This window comes from Bison bison, unplaced genomic scaffold, assembly GCF_000754665.1.
Source record: "Bison bison bison isolate TAMUID 2011002044 unplaced genomic scaffold, Bison_UMD1.0 scf7180017864499, whole genome shotgun sequence".
NCBI lineage: Eukaryota > Metazoa > Chordata > Mammalia > Artiodactyla > Bovidae > Bison > Bison bison.
In genome coordinates, this window is record NW_011495058.1 from 8,921,099 (window position 1) to 8,945,833 (window position 24,735).

The 24,735-nt window shown below is 37.0% G+C and overlaps 1 protein-coding gene across 3 annotated transcripts in view; it reads right to left on the reverse strand.

Annotated features, from left to right (window-relative positions):
- RALA (v-ral simian leukemia viral oncogene homolog A (ras related)) overlaps nt 1-24,735 on the reverse strand; it is a 60,635-nt gene that overhangs the window by 27,154 nt on the left and 8,746 nt on the right. Inside the window, exon 2 of one of the 3 annotated variants that reach the window (XM_010829100.1) lies at nt 16,708-16,809. The exons of 1 other annotated variant lie outside the window; for it this stretch is intronic. The gene's annotated coding sequence lies outside the window, so the exon portion shown is untranslated. Of the gene's footprint in view, nt 1-10,932; nt 11,132-16,707; nt 16,810-24,735 lie in introns of those variants that run through there. One more of the 3 variants, XM_010829099.1, reaches the window with a different exon arrangement.

Here is a 24,735-nt window from a genome sequence, read left to right on the forward strand (position 1 = left end):
AAAAGATTCCTGGGGTCCCCTGGACAGCAAGGAGATCAAACCAGTCACTAAAATGTTCACTGGAACTGTTGCTGAAGCTGAAGCTCCAATACTTTGGCCACCTAATGTGAAGAACCCATCCACTGGAAAAAACCCTGACGCTTGGAAAGACTGAGGGCAGGAGAAAAAGGGGGTGACAGACGATGAGATGGTTGGATGGCATCAATGGACAGGAGTTTGAACAAACTCCAGGTGATAGTGAAGGACAGGGAGGTCTGGCGTGCTGCAGTTCAGGGGTTGCCAAGACTTGGACGTGACTTAGCTACTGAAAAACAACAACAGCCCTTTCGGAGACCACCTGCTGAGTTTCTGTTTTTGTGGAATTGTGGGCAATCAGTCGGACACAACTGAAGCGACTTAGCAGCAGCAGCAGCTAATTCTTTCAAAGGAATAACAAGGAGCTGCTGAAAAAACAGAAAGAAAGAAAGTATAAACTACTCACCTTTGAAATTCTGACTTGCTACGCATGGTACCACCCACCTCTCCAGACAGGTTAACATCTTGGTATGTTCTGTAAGATGCTCACTGTTAAGTGTGGCCTAACAAATATACAGGAAATACCACTTTTTCAAATAAAAACCTCCTTTGACAATGAATATATTATCTGAACTCATTTAATGACAACCTGAATATTAAACTCGTTTACCACAGGTTCACTTCCAAGGGCTATCTATCCTGAATGCTGTTGAATACTCCTCATCTTACCCTTAGTGTTGATCACCTTGCCACGAATGTACGAAGTACACAGGCATGGACGAACAGACTTAAGCTGCCTCATCAAGTTCTCACGATCATAAAAATAACATGTGGTCATCATATATAATGTGGAGAGAAAAGAGAAGAGGGGAAAGGTCACTTCTGTGCTCCTGTCATCCAGGGTTAGTATTTCTCAATTTTTATCTTACAGGTCTATCTTACAAAAAGCATTCAACCAGTCAAGAAAGTAGGAGGAATATTCTAAGAAGAACAGAAAAGAAGGAAAAAAAAAAAGGAGATTAAAAGACTCGTAATACCTGGAAATGGTACAATAAACATTGGAGGAGAATGAATAGTTTCACTTAGTGAGACACTTTTTTCAATTACCTGATTATCTCATGGAACTCTCAAAAGGCTTTATAATCATTATTTCTGTGAGAAAATTCACAGAGTTTCAAACTAACCACACACATAGAGTTTCAAATTAACAAACCCCAAATCTCATTGCTGATATGGAGCCAGGATTTTTTAAAAAATCCAGATCCTAAGTGTTTACCATCTACAGTTTACTACCACTATGGAAGAAAATGTAAGAATGATCTTTGTACAAGGTTTGGGGCACAGACAGGTTAAGATGCAATTTCTTTTAAACATAAAAAGATAATTTTCATGGGTGGCACAGAAAAGGTAGCCAAATCATTTTATTTGGGCAATAATAGTAGTAACAAAAGAGCAGAAACTGTACCCAAAAAAGCCATATTACAATTGCATTTATGAACACAGAAATTTTATAAAACATGAACATTTGAATTTTACCTCTTAATAAAAGAATAATTCAGTCGAGTCAAATGTGTTTTATCCTAGGAATACAATAATAGCTTGATACTAAGAAAGCTATAAAATAACAGTCACATGATTAGGCCCAATGAGAAAAGCCATATAATTACCAAAAAAAAAAAAAAGAAAAGAAAAAGGCATCAGAAAAATTCAGGACTTGTTGATAAAATATTTATGAGTTCAACACCAGAGGTTACCCACTGTTGGTGCACATATGTATTTCTAATGAAATGCTTCATACACAGCTTTAAGAGCCATTTTTATACAGAATTCATTTTTATACAATATACTTCTCTCTTTTTTAATATATAAAGTGTATTTGCCACTAGAGCAAGCTCATCTCATGTGCAGAGAACATGATAGGGGGAGGTAGAAAAATGATTCGTAATTCTCTTTTCTGGGTTTTAATATTCTTGTCTACAGCCACGAAGGAACAAAGTAAAAAATTTTGTTCATTTTGGACTTACCTAGAGCCCACTTACCCAGATTTCAAAATGCTGGTCAATCATAAGAGTACAACACACAAATTACCATCCGTGAACAAAGACAGATACTTTCAAATGAAGCTGCTTCCATTTTTTCTTGGTTACATTAAAATTATGAATCATGTAGGTATGCTACACTGTAAGTCACGTGAGTCAGGATAGGTTACTACTCAACTGTAGCCTGCTTACTGCTGTTCATGCTCTTTTCCATGAAAAGGCAAAAGTGCATTTGAAAAGTACAAAATTCTAAGTTATATGAAAGATAATGTGGTGCTACAAACTAGGAGGAAAAAAAGATTTTGGAATTCCCTGAAAATCATGAAAGTGTCTTGTAGCGCTTAGATTTTTCTTCCCAAGATTGAGTATTGATAAATCTTAACCTGAGGTTTGATCATATCTCAAAGTAAAAAAATGACCATAATTTGTAGAGCCATAAAATTAAAGTTTCAGTTAATGATCAGACAACTGACTATATAAAAAACATACAGGTCTGTATTAAAAAGAAACTTCTACATTAAAAGAAAAATCACCTGAAGGAAACATTCTCTCATAGGTGGTTTTAAGATGGAATATGAATTAGAATCATCTGGGGAGCTTCATAAAAATGTTATTTACCCAGGACTCATGCATGAAGCTTCTCATTCACTGGTCTAAGACGGGGACAGTGTATACATATTTTGTAAAAAGCTGCCTCGGTAATTCCAGTTGCATCCTAGTGATGGCTAAGAATCATTGCTCTCTATGTCTATCGATAAAGTTGAACTGCATGACACTGCCAACATAAGGTTTCCCTTTTTACATACAAAAATAGCAATTTCATATGATTCATCTGATAGAAAGTGGTCAAGTGGCCAAGGATTAAAAACAGCCAACACTGTATGACTTTGTACCAGGCACAAAGTTCTTTATACTTGTTGCTGAAAGTCTGGTAACACCAGTCAACAGATGAGCAAAAATAAACCCAAACTTCACATGACAAGGTAAGAGGGACAGAGGGGGAGCTGAGACAGAAGATGAACTGAGTTAGAGATGAGGCCACAGGGCAAATTACTGTTATGATTGGGATAAACAACACTGGGGTGGGAGTTCCCTGGTGGTCCAGTGGTTAGGCTCCTCTGTCCATGGGATTCCCTAGGCAAGAAAAGGCTTCAATTAATACAGAGGACAATGATCCAAGAGATAACATTTGGAAGGTCCATGCTCCAGAGAAAGTGAGATTTTTCCTGGAGATCTCATTCAATACAATATCTTTTGGTATAGTAATCTACTTTTTCCAATTTTACATGTGATATGATTTTAACAAGTTACTTTCATTTTTACCTAAAAGTTTTACCACAAGATATTTTTTAAAGTCAGGTAAATAAAATGTAACTGAACCACAGATGAATTCTTAAAATAATCCCCTCATTTTTTCATATGAGGAAACAGGGCTTGAGAAGAGTTAAGTCACTTGCAAGAAACTCAGCAGAAACCTGTGACAGAGTTAAAAATGGCACTCACCCAGGATGGCATGATCCAGCAGATTCTATGTATCTGTGCCAGTGTAGTTAGATCAGATGTGAAATCACTGTGTTCTCTCAAATGACATTTGAAGCAAATATCCCTTATCCACTCTCATTCTTTTACTCTATCCCCAAATCTGGGGTTCAGTTCAAGGTGTGGGTTGAGCATGTTTGTTCCACTGAGTAACTGGTACCCACTTACAGGTCTCCACGTTCACCAATCCACCATACTGGAGGGTTGAGTTAAAACTAATGGAGAAATTTAACTCACCTGAGGGACTGGCTTCAAAGTGATATAGTGGTTTTATGCTATGCCAGGTGTTCAAAAACATGGTCTTGGTTACACTGTGACAGGTGTTGAATGATGACAAAGAGACTTACTACAATAGACTCTGTAACAACAAAGCATTCTGGTTGCCAAAGTGGCTGCTGCTCATAAATTACCCTTTTTCCTTTTTGGGTTCTTGCTGTAGTTAAGAATCAGTAGTGGCCTCACAGAGAACCATAACTAACCAAATTATTGAACCTTAACTCTAAAGGTTTGAAAGGAGAAACATTTTAAGGCTCTTACATGTTATTTTATAAGATTTCATATTGGGAACCAGCCAGCATGAACAGATGAGACCTGCATTTGTTCCAGTTCTAGCAGACTAAATTCTTAGGCCTAAATATAGTTGTCATTCTCATAAAATCAAGAAGTAGTCAGAAGCGAGAAAATTCAAATAGTTCTGAACTTTGAATTGCTAGTTATGTTTCAGTTGACGGGCTACAACTATAACGTACAAAGCACGGGAACAATTAATTTAAGATATAAGAATAGGGTGATCCTGTCACCCCCAAAAGCTATATACATACTAAAATACCAAAGGGACTGACACAAATACTCTTATTATTAATACTGTCTGCCTTTTATATAAGCACCACCTACCACAATAAAAAGTAAAATTAGTTTGACATGGCTTACTTAAAATTCTCCAGACTCCATGCTGCTTCTGGGTTAAAATTTAAATTTCTTAATACTGTTTTACCTATATTATCTGTCCCTTTTCTACTCTTCTCTACTAAATCTCATATACCTGAATCCTGATGCATTTTTCAATTTCTACGAGTGAAATATGTATGGACAATTTGGGGAAGTTTGAATTAAGTGATAACGAGTAAAGTGGATTTGTAGGTAGTTGAACAACATGGTACCAAGGAAAGTTAACAGATCCTACAGGGACTGGCATGACATACTACTGTCTTGAATAAAGAAATAAAAAGCATGGTTGAAGTGAGTTTATAATCATCACAACATTTTCTGGATGTTATGTTCAGACTCACATACCTGTTTTTTAAACAGCAGTAATAATCTGGAGCTCCAGTATGAAGAAACGATTGAGGAATAGGGGTAGAAAAATTGTGGCTATCAAAACTTTATCCAACTACTGTGTTAGCCTGTATCATTTTAAGAAGTTTATTTTTAACAGCTTTGAGGTATAACATAATAAACTGTACATATTCAAAAATTTGCCTTATTATAATTCCCTCCTTCCCACTCCCCCACCAATACATCAATCTGCTTTCTGTAACTATAAATAAATTAGCATTTTCTAGAATTTCTAGAATTACGTAATATGTACTCAATCTGGCTTCTTTCGCTCAGTGTAATTTTGAGACGCATCCCTGTTGTTGCTGTATCAATAACTCATTTCTGCACAGTATGCCACCAGTATGGGTACACCACAATTTATTTATCCACTCACCTGTTGATTTACATTTGAATTTAGTTTTTGACACCCCCTGACAAAGGTGAAAAAGGAAGTGTGGTTAAAAAAAAAAAAGCATCAACAATGATAACCACAGAACAAATTAGATATCCATATACCAAAACAAGGACTTAGATCCATATCTTCCACCACACACAGAAATTAAGTCAAAATGTACCCATTCCCATATATAAAACCTAAAACTAACTACAACACTTCAAGAAGAAAGCATAGGGTTAAATAGGTATGTGGTCTTGAGTTAGGCAAATTTCTTATATATAATACCAAAAGTAAAACCCACAGAAGAACTAGTACTAAACTAAACTATATCAAGTATGAGGTTCTGTTTTTTTCTCTGACTGGGTCATCTGTATCACTACTAGCTTTTGTTCTGTTATTTAAATTCTTTTTCTTGTGTTTAGAAGCAAGGCATGCTTGTAATGACTGTAACAGACTAATTTGGATTCCTGAAGCTGATTCCGCTCGAGAATAGTGGTGTTTTTTCTCCTTTTCTTTTATTTTTGAGAGGAGGGAGGATTTTTGTTATCAGTCCTTTTATTAAAAAATAAAATACTGAACAATCTTTAACAGGAAGGCAGATTGATACTGTATTCCAATTCGTGTATCTAGTTTAGAAAATGCGTTCCCCACCTGGTGCTCCTGGGAAGGAGTGCAGGAGACACGGTATGTAACTCTGTCTTTTGTGAAGCTGCCTCTTTCCCCCACCCCCGAGTGTGTCCAGTATTTGATGAATTTCATGAAAGTAGGTGAAACTTGACTTGCCTCTTTTCTAGGATGCGCTATATATGTGACTTTCAAGGAAATTTGTTTGCCACTGGACGATCTTTTTAAAATTTCTTTTCATTGATAAGTGAAGGACAGTACTGCACCTTCTGAAATATATTAAATGGATTAAGCTAATTAAAAAAAAATTCCCTGTCCAACAACAACAACAAAAAAGGGAAGGTAAGCCACAGACCAGGAGAAAATTTTTAGAATTTAAAACTAAAATTACTGGGTAAAGAGAAAGGCAGACTTTGGCTTACTGGCAGGAACTCAAAAATGAACTGAACTGTATATAAGCTACCATCAAAGAATTCAAGCAAAGAAAGAAAGGGAAATAGAGGAGACTGAGCTGATTAAATTTAAATTCCTTCTTACTCTATAAATATACATTTTAGCTATTTATAAGATGACCAACTTAATGCATATTTGATATCATATTAAATCAATGGTGAAAGAAGTTCTTGATCCATAAAACCTGATAAAAATGTTTTCAGTTAGAACATTTTTTGCCTAATAGGGTGATTAAATAAATGTGTAAGTAAAGATAAAGATTCTTTACCATCTGAGCCACCAGGGAATCCCTTAGAGGTTCTATCTAAACGGAACCTCTTAGTGAAGCATTCCTGGCCTTCTCTCCAGGCCTAGGTGGGTAACTCCTCACTGCTCAGTAGTCCAGAGTATTTTGGACAAAACTTCTTCTAGTTCTTCCCACCACATTAATTATTGGGAGTTTTTCGATAGCAAAGAGCACCCCACCTCCAATTTTGTAATCTCAAATTTAGCACAGTATCTAGCAAATAACTAGTATATACATATACAGTTGAAAAAGAAATTAAACTCTTGAAAATGACCTTGGAGAACAGGTAATCAGTACTGGTAAAATTCTGAGACATTCATTCCCCTTGGAAGGCTGGCACTAGTTAAGAACTGACTGAGGTGATGGAGAAACCAGCCACAGAGAAAGGCAGACTGCTCCCACATCTGACAACGCCTTGTTGTATTACCTGGAATTACAATGCATTATGCAATATGGACAAACTGAACACTGGTCTCAGAGGCTAAGTTAGCTTTTATGAGGCTAATGTTTAAAAAAAACCCTAAAAAAGAGAAAATGGAACTGTCAGAGATAATTCTGCTGAGCTGAGCTGATCTGTCACGCAGTTTTCTTAACAAATACAACCATGTCAATGTTATACAACATTTGATTACAAAGAAATTCAGTCTTCTGACGATAGTGATTTACTAAAATCACTATAGCAAATTGCAAATCTCTACAAAATTTTTGCGCTTCTTACCTTATATATGTATTACAAGGTTATATATGGATTAGACCTGTGTTCTGTTCCTATATCCAATCCAATAGTTTTACTTATGTAAGCTATGTTTACAGTAACTGAATTATTTTCACAAATTAACTTGACATGTAAATATCCCATTCCCCTTTGAGAACCCAATAAAGTTCATGGAACCTCAACACAGAAGACCCACTATGGTTCTAGTTAAAAATTAATCTAAATGCTATAAAGCTTATACCTAGTTACTGCTTTTGCTGAATTTTTAGTGGATTATCAGCAATAACTGCTTTAAAGAAATATGGCTGGCATAGAGAATTGGTAATGAGGATATTTACTGTAACATTATGCGTAACAAAAAATGAAGAATAGCTGTAAAACAGAATTATAAAACAATTATTAAAAAGTGACACTGACACTGAAAAATGTTCACAAAATATGTGAAAGTAGCTTACAAATAGGATCTATGTATAAACTTTTAAAACAGGTATGTACTAGTACAGACAGGAAAAACATTAGATAGCAAAATGAAAATCTGGTACGAGTAATCTGAGGGCTTCCCCAGTGGATCAGCAGGTAAGAATCCGCCTGCAATGCAATCAAGATGAGGGTTCGATCCCTGAGTTGGGAACATCCCTTGCAGGAGGAAATGGCAACTTGCTCCAGCTTTCTTGCCAGGAAAATTCCATGGACAGAGGAGCCTGGTGGATTACAATCCAAGAGATTGTAAAGAGTCAGACATGACTGAGTGACTGAACAAGCATGCAAGAATAATCTAAACAGGGGAACATGAAAAATGTTTAATTTCCAGAGCTTTTCATTTATTTCTATGCCAGTTTTTTTTTTTTTTTTAATACCATGAATACTGCTTTTACAACCAGGAATAAAAAAGCTTATTAAAAAAACAGAAAAAATATTTAAAACAGTGTCTGACTGGGCTTTAAGAGACTCAAACCATCACAGGCTGCTTTGGGCAACTGTGAGGAGAGGGACACACACAGCAAAGCTGCAAGTACACAATGCACTGAACTCTGTAGACAGTCAAGTGGGTCTGTGGTAGGCAGCCTCCAGGAGGAGTCCCAACAACTCCCACTTCCCGGTATTCACACCCTCATGTAGTCTCTTCCTATACTATACCAGCCTTGATCTGTGTGATCAATGTAATACAGCAGAAATGAAGGCACGTCACTTCCTAGAACTGGTAATAAAAGACTGGAAGCCTCCATCCTGGACTCTCTTGTAATTCTCTACATGGGAAACCATGTGTGAGCAGTCATATGTGAGAAGCCCAAGTGGCAAGGAACGGAGGTCTCCTGCCAACAACCCTGTGAGCAGGATAGGAAGCCGACCCTCTGGACTTAGACAAGCCTAGGTGCTCGCAGTCCTGGCTGCCACTTTGATTACAGCCTCCTACGAGCCTGAGTCAGAACTATACAGCTAAAGCTACTTCCGATTCTTCCCCCACAGAAACTGTGAGATAGTTAGGAGTTTGTTGTTTTAAGCTGATAAGATTGCAGTCATTTGTAATGCAGGAGAGCTGACTATATACAGTTAGCTTACAGCTTTGGAGACTATAGAGTCCTAAGAACTCATCTCAGGATAAGGCACCTAGGCTATAGCTCATTTTGCTCAAATTCATGGTTCTGATTTTTCTCTTGGTCTGACCCAAATCAGAAAAGATATCTGAATACCTTTGCAAAAGGTTCAGCTCCTTAGATTTGACTTCTACTTCCTTCCTTCCCCCACTCCTATTTCATCCCATCTTCTCCTTTAGTTACTATAAATCTAGGGTCACCAGACTCCTGTAAAGAGCCAGACAGTAAATATTTTAGGCTTCTCTGGAGCAACTACTCAAGCCTGCTGCTGTAGTTGGAAAGTAACCATGGACAATATCTAAATAATTGGGCATGGCCTTGTTCCAATAAAAGTTAAAAGCAGGCAGTAGATGGAATTTGGCTGCAGAATTGTGGCTTGTCAACCCTTGCTATAAATGAAACTGATCAAGATCCTATAAGACTAATGCTTCTGCTCATGCAGCACATCCCATTTCCTCTGTTGATTCAACAGATACTGTTCCAGAAATCCCCCACCCTCCCAATTTGCCCCTCTGTACTGGATGCAAACATGTTATTCTCCTATCTTAAAAAATTCTCAACCCCACTTCCATTTCTTAAACTCACTGTATCAAATTCTGCTTCTTTCCTCTCCCTAAGCCTGCTCTTACCCAAGCTTTTGTTAAGATCATCAATGATCTTCAAATCACCAAGTGAAAAGGTGAAAGTGTTAGTCACTCAGTCATGTCTTGACTCTGTGACCACATGGACTATAGCCTGCCAGGCTTCTCCTGTCCACAAATTCTCCAGGCAAGAACACTGGAGTGGATACCATTCCCTTCTCCAGGTGTTCTTCCCAACCCAGGGACTGAACCCAGATATCCCACATTGCAGATTCTTCACTGAGCCACCAGGGAAGCCCAAACCCAACCAGAAATTCTCAGTCTTCAACACACGTTGCTTAGCAGCAGCGGCTGAGATCATCACTCTTTCTTAAAATACATTTTTTCTTTGACTTCCAAGATACCTTAATCACATTGGTTTTTTTTCCCCCCTCGAATCTCTTCAGCTATTACTCTTCCATTACCATCATTTTAAATTCTGGTCTTATCTTAGGGTTCATCTTGGACCCCTTTTGGCTAGCTATAGTCTTTCCTTTCATGCTCTCACTCAGAATACTTTTTTACATGGAAAGACACACAAATTTATATCTTCAGATTTCATTTCTCCTCTGAACACCTGGCTCATATTCAACTACCAATTCAGTATCTTCAACTGGTTGTCTTAACAGGTAGTCCAAACTCAACTGCCCAAACTCCAAACTGTCCAGACTCTACTCCTATCTAATTTACCTACCCCAAACTACCTCTCTTAGTTATCTCTTTATCAGTAAATGGCAATTCATTCTTTCTCAGAGCAAAACTACTGGAATCATTTTTGACTCCTCTTTCTTAGGCCACACCTGATCTGCTGGCAAATTTAGAGGCTCCATCCTGAGAATATATCCACTCCTCAGAAGACCTCCCATGATACTCAGAATAAAATCCTTACTATGGTTCTAACTTTTCTTGCCATTCCTTCTACTAGAAGATAAACATATGGCCCACGTCCTCATATCCTTCAGGATTCTGGTCTGTAGAATGTAAGATCCATGAGCGCAGGGAGTTTTTGTTTATTGTTGCACCTCCATTACCTCAGCAGTACCTGACACATACTAAGTCCTTAAGAAATATTTGTTGAATGAGTTAACTGTGAAGAGACTCCCCCTGCAAAAAATCCCCCAAACCAAAACCCAGATCACTTACAAAGTTGATGGAAAACTTATTAGCAAAATAAATTGTGTATATTAACTTTGTCCTCAATTTACATTCTCATAGTGTTTGTAAAACATAACCAGAGCCCCTGATAACTTATAGCAAAAAGAATGGAATATGAGTCAACACAGAGATTTTGCCACACATTAGCCTGCAAAGACTAGTTTTTCCGACACTTACCTAACTTCTGACGACCATGGTTTTCAGATCTGTAAAATGAGGACTAACCCAGGAGCCTTGGACTCCTTTAAAATCTACAAACTTCCAAAAGTTGACATATAACTTTAGGCTTGTGTGATGACAGATGCTTCCAAACCCACAGGGAGCAGACCACAGCTTCTATAAAGGTGTGTTGATAGGGAAGTACAATTCTGACTTCCTGGAAAAAATGACATGCTATATAGGAGAAGTATCATACCAGCTGATATAACCTGGTGACACAGAAGTGAAACAAGTTTCACTTTTACAAGATGAAAAGAGCAGTGGGGATGTATGGTGGTGATGGTTGTACAACAATGAGAATATACTTAATACTTACTTAAGGGCTTAAAATGTCCAAGGTGTTAGGTTAGATATGGAAAAAACTGTCTTCTGGTTTCCAACAATAACAATGGCAAGTTGGTAGAAATTTTCATTTTTTCAGATTTCAGTAGAAAACCATGTAAATGAGTCCCTAAAGTTATGTAAGGTGTGTGAGGTCACACAGCTAATAAATGGCTGTGCAAGAATTCAAATATAGGCCTATGAAACCCCAAATCTACACTATTTCCAATGTACTATATACCATAAGATTAAGTTCAAGGACACAGTATATCTGAGATAGTCGCACACACTGATGGAATTCTGATTAGACACACAATTAGTTGGATTCTACCTCTAGTATATTTACAAAAATCATTTTTATAGCTGAGTTATAGGTCACTATGAAGATATTTCCAAAATTCATGGGTAAGTCCCATAAGAGCAGAGGCTATGCAGATTTAGTACCAAAAACAACCTGCTTATAAACTAATAGGAATATACTCAGTTATATTTCTGAATATAAACTAATAGCTTATATTAGTTTAAATAATAGAACCTTAAATAAGTTCCTGCTTATTTTTAAAGGAAAAGATGCTAAAATTTATGGATGAATGCTTACAATATTCTAACATTTTATGATATTTGTCAAAATGATTCTATAAGATACGCATCAAACAGATGAATAAAAAACAAGACAAGACTGTACAAGGGATTATGCATCTTCAATATTAATTAATGGAGAACTGAAGAGAGTCCATCTGATGCTTCCAACTGCTACTGCTTATAATGACATGGATATTCAGAGAACTCAAGCTGAAAATGATTAAAATAGCCTGTTCTTTCTCCTCTGTTCCTCATTTCAGTGAATGACATCATCACCCACTTGGGCTCAAGAATAACTAACTTCATGGCTATTAGGATGGCTGCTACTACAAACAAAACAAAACAAACACAAAACAGAAAATAACAAGTGCTGGTGAGGATGTGGAAAGACTGGAACCCTTCTGCACTCTTATTGGGAACACAAAATGGTACAGCTACTGTGGAAAACCGTATGGTGGTTCCTCAAAAAGTTAAAAACAGAATTACCATACGATACAGCAACTCTACTTCTTGAGTATATATACCCAAAATAATTGAAACCTTCATAAGAAAAAAGAAGAAAGAAAGAAAAACAAGGTAGGGTCTCAAAGAGATATCTGTACACTCATTCACAGAGCATTCATCATAACAGCTAAAGTATGGAAGAAACTCAAGTTCAATGGATGAAGAGATAAGCAAAATGTGGTATAAACATACAATGGAATAATACTCAACATGAAAAGCAAGGAAATTCTGCAGTCTGCTACAACATGGATGAATCTTGGGACACTGGGCTAAGTGAAATGAACTAATCACAAAAAGACAAATAGTGTATGATGCCATTTAGCTATGGTACTTAGCGTAATCAAAATCATAGACAAAAGGTAGATAGTGGCTACCATGGGCTACAGGGAGGGAAGACTGGAGAGTTATTGTTTAATGAATACAGAGTTTCAATTTTACAATGAAAAGAGTTATGGGGATAAATGGTGGTGATGGCTGTAGAACAATGTGACTGTATTAATACCATGAAACTGTACACTTAAAAATAGTTAAGATGCTAAATGTTACGTTACTGTATTTTACTACAAAAAAGGTAGAAACAAAAAAATAATTACACAGAATTTAAAAATTAAAAAACAAGTACATTACTAGTTATCTATTGCTCCATAATAAATTAATCTAAAATTTAGTGGCTTAGAATAACAAACACCTATTATCTTAGAGTTTGACCAGCTTAGCTAGTGTAAAGTTTTTTGTGGTTTAAAGGATAGCAACAACAAAAAACTACACAGAAAACTATAAAACACTGCTAAGAAAATGTAAAGACCATCTAAATACTGCTCTAAGTCATGTTTATGGACTGGAACCCACATTATTGCAAAAGTATCAATCCTCCCCAAATTTATCTACAGACTCAACTCGATCTCAATAAAAATCCTGGCAGGGTTTTTCTTTTTGGTGGAAACCAACAAACTGATTTTAAAATCTGTATGGAAACAGAAACATCAAGAATATCCAAAACAGCACCAAAGTATGTAGAAGGTTGTCAAACTAGACTGTCCTGCCAATAAATCTATTTTACTTTTAATGATATATACATTTAAGATGTCAAAATAATCTCAAATTTATAGAAAAGTTGCAACTATAACCCAAAACGACTTTTTCCCTGTTCTATCTGATAGTAAGTTGCTCACTCTATATCACTTGAACACCTCTGCATTTATTTTCAACAAATGAGGACAAGCATCTACAAATCATAATGCAGCCACCATAACTGGGAAATCAGCATGAACACATTTCTACCAGAGACTCCTCAGACCTTATCCAAGATTCTGCACTGGATTAGAATCATGCACTGCATTTAATAGTCGTATCTCTTTGGTCACCTTCAGTTTAGAAGAATTCCTAATATTTTCTCTGACTTTCATTAAGTTGGGAATTTTAAAGATTACTGACCAATTTTTTCACAGAATGTCCCTTAAGTGAATTGTATGATGATCAGATTCAGGTTATGCATCTCTGGCAGGAAGAACAAAAAAGTGATGCTGTTTTTTTTCTGCCTTCATTTCTTTTTAATAGGTTTCATTTTTTTAGAACAGTTCAGGTTCACAGCAAAATGCTTCTTTGTATATAAACTTGTACTGGGACATAGTAATTCCAAATTATTTATGTATTATATATGGCTGCCTTCTATTTACAGTGGCTAAGGTGTGTACTATAACGGACCATTTGGCCTGCAAAGCCTACAACATTTAACACTTGGCGTCTTATGAAAATATTGCTGACTCTTATTATATTGACTAAGAAGACTTATTAGAAAGCTATAAAGACAGTGTGGTATTAGTGAATGGATACAGGAAGAGTTGATAAGCTTGTAATATGCCCACTTTACATCTCACCTGAATACCAATTTGAAAATTCCTAACCTGTTTAAATCTACAGTTTCACTGGATTTTGAATACACTGATTAAACACACACACACACACACACACACACACACACAAAGGGAAGACATTCTGATGAGTTTGTAAGAACTGACTGACATCAGGGGAAAAGAAAATAAGCAAGACAAACTTCATTAAAAATCTGTCATTAACTGCTGGATGAAACTGAAAACTGAGGCGCATTACCAAGGAAACCCATCCAACAACACAGTTCTCCCATTGTAATCTGTATACTTTATAAAGCATTGATTTCAACTATGACAGCCATTACAACAAATACAAAACAAACTCAACCCTAAAACCAGGCCTTTGAATCACGAAGTGTTAATAACCTCCACCAGAAAGAAGCCCCATGTGTGTAGGGGTGCTTGTATATATTATGGTCTGGCATCATCTGGAAGAGAGCTGAGCCAATTTATTTCTTACTTAATTTTTCCAGCTTTATTGAAATGTAATTGACAGTACACTTATATACAAAGTATACAATATGATCATTTAATACACTGATTACTTTTATGAATGAACCAAGTCTTTTAAAAGCTGTAATGAAGTATTCAATTATACTGCTCTCACTAAACAATGTTTTAGTGCAAAGTATTTTTTTAACTACAAAGAACAAAACATTTTCATTTAAAATAGTTAATAAAATCTGTTATTTTTCAATTTGTATTTACAGTTTATGGCACACATCATATAATTGCACAGTAACACATGTACATGATTTGAACGTAAATATACACATGAGAGTTTCCAGAACTCTGTACCGATGGAGGTACACGATCAAGAAGAGATTACTCCTCTGCAGGAGAGGTACTCAAAGCATAACTAGCTCAAGAATAGGAAAGAACCAATTTTAGAGTATACATTTAGAAACTCAAAGAGGAACTTGACAGTAATTTTATGTTTGTTCAACTTAATTTTTAAAATGGGCTTGTTTTCTGTCTTCTTAAATTTTCATTTTTCTAGTATTTTATTTTTTACTATATTTTACAAAAGTATCAGTCTGCTGTATACAGAAAACTTAAAAAATAGACCTTTATCAGAGATTATTTCAGAAGCACTGCTGCAGAGAACACTCAAAAGGCAAACTTGATCATGATGCTTCCTAAATTTTTCCAATGGCTCCCCAGAGGCCTGAAATGAGGGGCTTTAAGATCTGCCCACAACTCTCCCAGTCCTCTCTGCCCTGGGCCCTTTCTGGAACACCCCTCAGGAATACACCACACTCGCTCTAAAGTGCACGGCATGAATTTTATTCCCTAGTTCTGAACACTCGATGTCCAACTCAATGTGATTCATCTCCTTTATCAAAGTCCTATTCATCCTCCTGTGGTCACTTCTGGGGAGTGCTCCCTGTCGCTTCAGTGGGGGTTAAGTGCCTTCCCTCATGTGTGTCTAGCACAGTGCCTGGCACACAACAGTGCTTTTCACTCAATAAATATTTTATTAAACAAAACTTATGTTCAATATTCAATATACCTGTCTCCCCCAAAATGTTCTATACTTCTATTCCAAACTTTACACTGTAGTGAGAATAAATGGATGTCTATGAGCTTCAAATATTAAAAAAAAAAAAAAAAAACAACTATAATTTCTAAAGAAAAAAAACTCTCAATTACTGTCTTTCTTCTCTTTTTCACTTCATTTATGAGACCATTTTTGCCATCATGTCCCAGTTTTGGAATGAAGAAAACACACATTAGTAACAAATTTCATCTCAAAATTACTTTCATATGACTGCCTTAAAAGGGAATGTTTCTTTTTGAATCCATCTGCTCGATTGTGACACTGTGACACAGATTTCAAACAGAGGTTTATTGACTAATATAACAAAAATAACCTACAAAAAGGAAATTTATCTTCTATTTATCCTTGGCCTAAGAGCTTTATTGTAACTGATAATACTTTATACTGACATTAAGTTGAAAATGAATTCTGACCCAAATGATGTTACAATTATAATCAAAAAAGCACTTCATGTTTTTAAGATTTAAGGAAACCTGGTCATATCATACTTCTTGATTTATCCGTAAAGAAACAGCAAAAGGCAATCCGTAAGCAGAAACAGTTTCCTACATTTTGCACAAATCTGTCAGATAATGACATACATTCTACACTGCACAACAACACTGTTCTTAAGATGTTACTAAAATTTCACTGAGAACACAGATAAGCTTACTATCTTACAGTTCTCTACGGCAGTAATGCTCTGATAAGGATTACTTCTGAGTTTTAAACAACCAAAAAAAGACCCTATAAATATTCTGGACTGTACATTTTAACTAGTCTTTTTTGATTGAAGAACACATTGTCGATATTTGTATCAAAGCTTTAAAGATGTAATAAAATTAGATACAGTTTAAACTCATAAGAATAACAAACAGTAATTATTTCACTACTTACATTGAAAGAACAACCAAATGGACAGCTGGGATTTGGAGGAAAATGAGATGAAGGCTGAAACTAAAGTATTTCTGGAGTAATACAATCTTCTTCCTTTACTTCCTAATTTAAGAAAAAAGCAAGCAACTGTTAACTAGATAATCTTAAAAGTATTCACATATATTTTTATTTAAAACTTTAAGTTATGTTTCACTTAGTCTAGTAACAGCATTCTCTAAATACTTAGTAACTGACAGCACGGGACGTGGACCAGTCAAGTTGTGATAAACCTTAACACATCCACGATGGGAAAACCCTGGGAATTCAATCAAAGCTATAAAAGATAAAGTTCAGCTCCCCAAATCATCAAAGAGCCATATCTCCTGTTTACCAAGCATACTTAACACTCAATATACACACACCTGGTGCAGTGGTAAAGAACCTGTCTGCCAATGCAGGCGATGCGAGAGACATGGGTTTAGTCCCTGAGTTGGCAAGATCCCCTGGAGTAGGAAAATGGCAACCCACTCCAGTATTCTTGCCTGGAAAATCCCATGGAGAGAGGAGCCTGGTGGGCTACAGTCCACAGGATTGCAAAGAGTCGGACACAACTAAGCACACACACACATATGTACACGCAGATCAAAAAATAATAGTAATAACCATGAGAATTTCTCAACAAGCCAGTAATCAAAATAAGCAACTGAGCCATCAGAAGCAGTATTTGGATAGGATGATATTTTAATTTCTGAGTTGTATTTGACAAAAATTGAGTTCAGAATTTCATGTCAAACAAATTCTTCAACTTAACTGAACAGTTAAAATTTTTTTTCTTGATAACTCATAATGATCAACTATTACCCTGTTCTCAGAGGTGGCTACGAATTTAGGGCAGTTTTCCCTAGATTCAATAGCTCTGGAAGATGGAACTCTAAATTCTAATGTCACGCTGTAGTCTTTCTGCCTCATCCTTTCACAGTTGTCCCTCACTGATCACTAACTGCCTACGTGCCTTCAGAGCACCTCTCCATCCCCAAAAACTGTCTGGAAGTAAATTACCAGGCTTATTGCACTAGATATAAAACAAGAGTAAGTAGGTTCTGAAAGACTTATTACTATGCTCTTGAGCACCGGACACATAATAGCCTTTAGCATTAGGACCTTACCTTTCTACTTTGGATGTTCAAAGGTATCTCCACCCCCCACCCTGTATGTTTTGAAATCTTACTTTCTAATTCTCAATGGGGAGCATCTTCTACCTCATAGGGTTGTGTTTGGAAGATTAAATGGAAATAATGAATCTGAAGTGTTTGGGTGAGGGCCTGGCCATGGAAGGAAAACTACAAATTCCAGTCACTTCCTTCTCCCTAAGTACATTTCATATTTCAAGTTGTGAAGTTTGACCCCAGATAAGTGAATGTTGCTGTATTATTTTTAGAAACGTGTGACCAAGATGGTTAGGGAACTAACTAAATACATGAAGGATGTGTCTGAACAGGCAGGTGCTTGGGAAGCTGGCGAGGGAGTTGCATGGCTGCCACCTTCAATTATTTGAAGACAGGTACATGTGAAAAGGACTATTCTTGATTCTGTCAACAGATGCACTGTTTAACAGGGGCTCAGAAACATATTTGTGTGCTAAGTGCTTCTCCAGAGAAAAGAGGAATAAAGAGAAGCCATAAGGTAATAGACTACAGTTCAAAACAAGGATGGATTTTTAAATTAAGACATCCAGAAATAACACATATTTCCACAATACCACTACAAGTGGTTAAGCAATGGCTAGTGGCTAAGGAGTTTTTGAGGAGATTTTTGTAAACAGTGGAAGAATGTATTAGCTGCCCTTTGAAGACCTGTTCTAACTCTGTAAGAGATGATACATTTTATACAGTCCAAAATCAGAAGCTCTTGTTTCTGCATTTATTTTCACACTAAAAATAACTCCTAAAGAATACTGGCAAAGTATAGACGCAACACAAGAGCCACAGTGTCCAAAATTATTTGTTTGACTTCATGATTGTACTTACATATCAGTTGTATGACTACTCAAGAGTTTAGATTAGAAATGCTCCGAGTGATGAAAAGTATTCTTTTTTGAGCAGGGAAATCACAACTGCATCAATAGCATCGTCACCATCACCATACACTCAATGTCATGAAAAGGAACTGGGAACAAGTCTTACTTTAGGAAAAAAAAAAAAACCGCTTTGAAGATGAATCATGTAACATATGGACACAGACAGAGCTTGAGAATCCAAGTAAATGAAAGAAGAGAGGAAGGAAACTAATTATAAAAATGCGTTTCAGCAATCTGTAGGAATGCAGGAACTCCAAAAGAGTTGGCTATAACCCCCACTCAGACAGCTAAAGAAAACTACATTAAAAAACACGCAAGAGAAGTACAGAAAAATCAGCCACAATTATCAAGTTATCACTGTTAATGTAGGTCCTCCCCTCACTTCCATGGGAGAGATACCTGGAATGTTTTAGCTTAAACCAAATATCACCTGTGTTTGGTTAGGTAAGAAAAAGTGCTACTAGTAAAGGCTACCTTAATCAGCTAACAAATGTGATTCCCCCCTTAAACTTCAGATATTAATATCCTATTCATTACTTTTGGTTTAATTTCATAAAAGTGAGCAAAAAATGACCCGTTGCCCCTAAAGAGGCATTAAACACAGTTTGTCTGCCAGCACGCCCTCTTCTTGTGGGAACCATTCTCTCCTATTACAGTTACAATGGGACTGTATATACGGGCAGGACTACAAAGCAGGACAAGAGACACAGGCCGGCCAGAGCACTCTACTCCTTAAACGAGTGAGAGAGACAGGCTCTTTGATGAATCTGGAGATGAATGTGGCTACCACACAGTCTGCCAGTACGAAAAAAGAAAGAAGCAGAGCTGGGGAAGGAGACAAAGCCTGCACACTTCTGTTGTGCTTAAGGTAGCCTAAACCAGATTTCTGACTCTGACAACTGTTTATAGGGTCTCTATTTGCTTCTTACAGCTTAGAAAGGAAGAGTTTCTCACTGCTTAATGGCAGAATGAAGATAAAGGGGTCTACGCTGTCTTTGATTAGTCTTTAATTAATCTAGTACTTCAGTACTAGACATGTGGAAGAATTATAAACAGAAGATTTAGCTTTTATTCCAACTCTCCAGAAAGCCCCATGGCAAATTAGAAAAATTAAGCAAGGCTTGTGGTTAACTTCATTACACTCTAGGAGAAAATCTTTGAAAATCACAGATCTTAAGGACCTGTATCCAGAACTCACAAAGAACTCTTAAGACACAGTGAGAAAAATAATCCAATTTTTAAAAACTAGGCAAAAGATTTCAGTAGACACTTCACTAAAGAAAACAGGTGGAAGACTAATAATAAGCACATGCAAAGATACACTATCATTCACTAGAGAAATGCAAATTAAATTCTCAACAAGATACTTATTTATACCCAACAGAATGGCAATACATTTTTTTAAAACATGATTAACAATTGTTCATGAAGATGCAGAGAAACAAGAATTCTCAAATATTGCTGGTGGGAATGCAAAATGATGCATTAAACATACGGCTACCACACAACCTAGAGGTTTCACTCTACATTACCAATGAGAAATGAAAACGTATGTCCATTAAAGACTTCTACATGAATGTTCATAGCAGGATTATTCACAATAACCAAAAACGGTAAACAATCCAAATGTCCATCAACCAGTAAAAGGATAAGCAAAATGTAGTATATTCATAGAATGGGAATTAACTACAAAGGGGTATAAGAGATTTTATACTAAAGAGATGAATATGTTTTAAAACTGGATTATGGTAATGATTTATACAACTCAGTAAAGTTACTAAAAAATCACTGTAAATCTAAAATGGGTGAATTTATGGTATGTAAACTATGTCTCAAAAGTTACTTAGAAAAAGTGAAAAGAGGCTAGAGAAGTCAAAGTAAGCAAGCAGAAATTATGAACCTTGACTGGGTCCTGGTTCAGAAGGAGAAAAACAGCCATTTAAGATGATAGGAGACAATTAATGAAATCTGAACTTGGACTAGATATTAGATGATGTAACGAAATTATTGCCAATTTTCTTAAATATTACAATAGTATTATGGTAATACAGGAGAATGTCTTCATCTTCAGAAGACGTAAACTCAAGTACATAGAGGTGAAATTTCATGTCTCCAACCTTCTTTCAAACAACTCAGAAAAATAAAACCATCTACACTTAAAAAGGTAAAGCAAATGTAGCAAAACAATAACTGGTGAATATAAAGTGATTAGTAACTACTGGCTTTCAACCCTGTACTCTTATTAACTTTTTTGTAAACTTTCCAAGGCAGCAAAGACCTACTGTATAGCCCAGGGAGCTATAGTCATTGTCCTGGGATAAACCATAATGGAAAAGAATATAAAAAAGAAAGTGTCTGTGTGTGTGTGTATATATATATGAATTATTTTGCTGTACAGCAGAAATTAACACAACATTGAAAATCAACTACACTTCAATTAAAAAAAAGAAATCTTTCAAAGCACAAAGTTGGGGGAAAAGATTACTCATTTTATATTCTCTCTTTAAACATTGTTTTTATTGAGGTAATACTGGTTTACAACATTATATAAATTTCATCTGTACAACATGTTTCTACTTATATATCCTACAATGTGCTCACCAAGAATTTACTTTTCATCTGTCACCATACAGCTTATCCCCTTTATCTATTTTGCCCTCACCCCTGCCCCTTCCCTTCTGATAACTAGTACTCTATTCTCTGAATTCGCTTTAGTTTGGTTTCTTCACTTTTTTTTTCTTTTTATATTCCACAAGAGTAAAATCAAAAGGTATTTATCTTTCTCTGACTTTAATGTTGTTACAGATGGCAAGATTTCATCTTTTTCATGGCTGAGTATTATCTTGTGGTGTATGTGTGTGTGACTGCATGTGTGTGTGTGTCTGTGTACACCACATCTTCTTTACCCATTCATCTGCTGATGGGCACTGAAGCTGTTTCTAAATCTTGACAATCATAAATGAGGCTGTGATGAACCTAGCAGTGCATACATGTTTTTGAATTCGTGTTTTCACATTGTTTGGATAAATACCCAGAAGTGGAACACCTAGATTATATGGTAGCTCTATTCTAGACTTTTTGAGGAGTGTCCATACTATTTTTGATAGTGGCTGCACCAAAAGACCGGAGAAGGCAATGGCACCCCATTCCAGTACTCTTGCCTGGAAAATCCCATGGATGGAGGAGCCTGGTAGGCTGCGGTCCATGAGGTGGCTAAGAGCCGGACACGACTGAGCAACTTCACTTTGACTTCTCACTTTCATGCACTGGAGAAGAAAATGGCAACCCACTCCAGTATTCTTGCCTGGAGAATCCCAGGGACAGAGGAGCCTAGTGGGCTTGCAGAGTTGGACCCGACTGAAGCGACTTAGCAGCAGCAGTAGCAGCACCAAAAGACACTTGTTCCTTGGAAGAAAAGCTATGACAAACCTAGAAAGCATATTAAAAAACAGAGAAATCTGTTGCCAACAAACCTTTGCTAACAAAGGTCCATACAGTCAAAGCTATGGTTTTTCCCGTAGTCAAGTATGGATGTAAGAGTTGGATCATAATGAAGGCTGAGAGCCAAAGAACTGATGCTTTCGAGCTGTGGTGCTGGAAAAGACTCTTGAGGGTCCCTTGGACAGCAAGGAGATCAAACCAGTCAATCCTAAAGGAAATCAACCTTGAATACTCATTTGGAAAGACTGTTGCTGAAGCTCCAATACTTTGGCCACCTCATGCAAAGGGTCAACTCATTGGAAAAGACCCTGATGCTGGTAAAGATTGAAAGCAAGAGGAGAAGGGGATGAAAGAGGATGAGATGGTTGGATGGCCTTACTGACTTGATGGACATGAAGTTTGGCAAACTCTGGGAGATGCTGAAGGACAGAGAAGCCTGGAGTGCTGCAGTCCACAGGTCGCAAAGAGTCAGACTCGACTTAGTGACTAAACAACAACCAATAATGTGTAAGGATCCCCTTTTTTCCCCGCATCCTTGCCAACACTTGTGGTTTCTTGCCTTTTTGATAAAAGTCATTCTAGCAGGTGTGATGGAGAAGGCAATGGCACCCCACTCCAGTACTCTTGCCTGGAAAATCCAACGGACGGAGGAGCCTGGTAGGCTGCAGTCTATGGGGTTGCGAAGAGTTGGACACGACCAAGTGACTTCACTTTCACGCACTGGAGAAGGCAATGGCAACCCACTCCAGTGTTCCTGCCTGGAGAATCCCAGGGATGGCGGAGCCTGGTGGGCTGCCGTCTCTGGGGTTGCACAGAGTCAGACACGACTGAAGCAACTTAGCAGCAGGTGTGAGGTGATATCTCACTGTGTTTTGATCTGCATGTCCCTAGTAACTGGTGACACTGAACATCTTTTCATGGAGCACTCATTTTAAAATGCAAATGTAATAGGACTCACCAATATAGTTCACCGTGCATTTCAGAAAGAGGCAGAGATGAGGTATACTGTCATCTCTTTGGCTGATACAAAGATCAAATGAAATCACATACACAAAAGTGCTAAGTGTCAATTTTAAAAAATTTAGTCACTTACACTTTGTGCCTTCCTAGAACAGAAACACACAATTAAATCTAGCATCACATTTGATCACTCCTGTCTACAACTAGAGTTCCTCAATTTTGTAGTCAACACTGTACAAACAATTCTTCAAAGCACTGTCAGTGTTCAATATGAATAATTCCCTTTCACCACTCTAATTTGGGTATTTTGTCTTTCTACTCACTATACCACAATCTGTTAACAGTGTACTTTTAAACAATTTAGAGTTTTAATGGCTTAAATTCAGACACAGTAATGTAAGACAGGGATCCTGTTATGAATCAAAAGGACTGTTCCAGTTCAAACAAAACGCACTGAATTAAACACTTTAAAAGTAAATTTATTGGTATGTGAATTATACCACATAAAATTGACAAATTCATTAAAAAAAAAAAAAAACCAGCCTCCCCATCCCCACCCCAATAAGCAAAGGACATAAAAAGACAGTTGACAGGATTAAAAAAAATCAATGACTAATGAATGCGCAAAAAGTTCAAACAGTTGTAACCAAATATATGTATATATATATCAACTTTAACAAAACATAAGAACAAGGGTGGGTTTGATAATCTGGCCAAAGCAAAGGACAAGAAAAGATAGAGCAAATGGTCAAGCTTTATTTTATTCTGAGGGATCAAGAAAGCTCAGCAAATAAGAATAAATGAAGTAAGAGACATAGAGAATTATTTTAGTTGCAGTGTAGACACATGAAATAGGAGAGCTTAGAGACTGACAGGGTAGTAGTAAAGTTACGGATAGTCCAAGCGCTAAGAGACTAGGGCTGGTGTCCCAGAAACTTAGGATCTCAGAGGACAGGGAGTTTCTGTCACAGGAAAGTGTTTTAGGCAGAAAGATGAAGGAAGACGAAATGCCCTCAGACTAAAAAGATGGGGGCAGGGGAAATAAGGCAGAAAACAGAAAACAGAAAAGATCAGCCAACTGCAAGCCCAGATATCAGGGTAGCAGCATGTAGCAGAGGATGAGACCTGAGGATCTTCGGGGCAGGAGAGCCCCCAACCACCACCTGCCCAAGGTAGAACTGTGGATTAGGAGGCAACAAGACCCACAGATAAAAAGGCAACATAGATCCCAGGAAAAAGTGGAGACAGATGACTGGCCACAGACCAAGAGTACTCAGCTGGGGGGCGAGAGCTCCTCAACCTAGAGACCTACCAGCGTTTCTGGGACAACGAAGATGGACTTACAGGCCACAGACTGGGATTTGAGGGGACTTCTAGGGAAGCACAAGGGACAAGAAATTAATAAATATCCCATCACCCTGCACTCCTGGGAAAGGAAATAGAATGACTAAAACAGAAAATGAGATGTGGACTGCAAGTTCACAAAATGGACCTAGACAATCTTGAAATTGTAAGAATCTACAGAAAATATGCTACTTGAACTTTCTGGGTGAAGTAGATAGCAGTGAAAT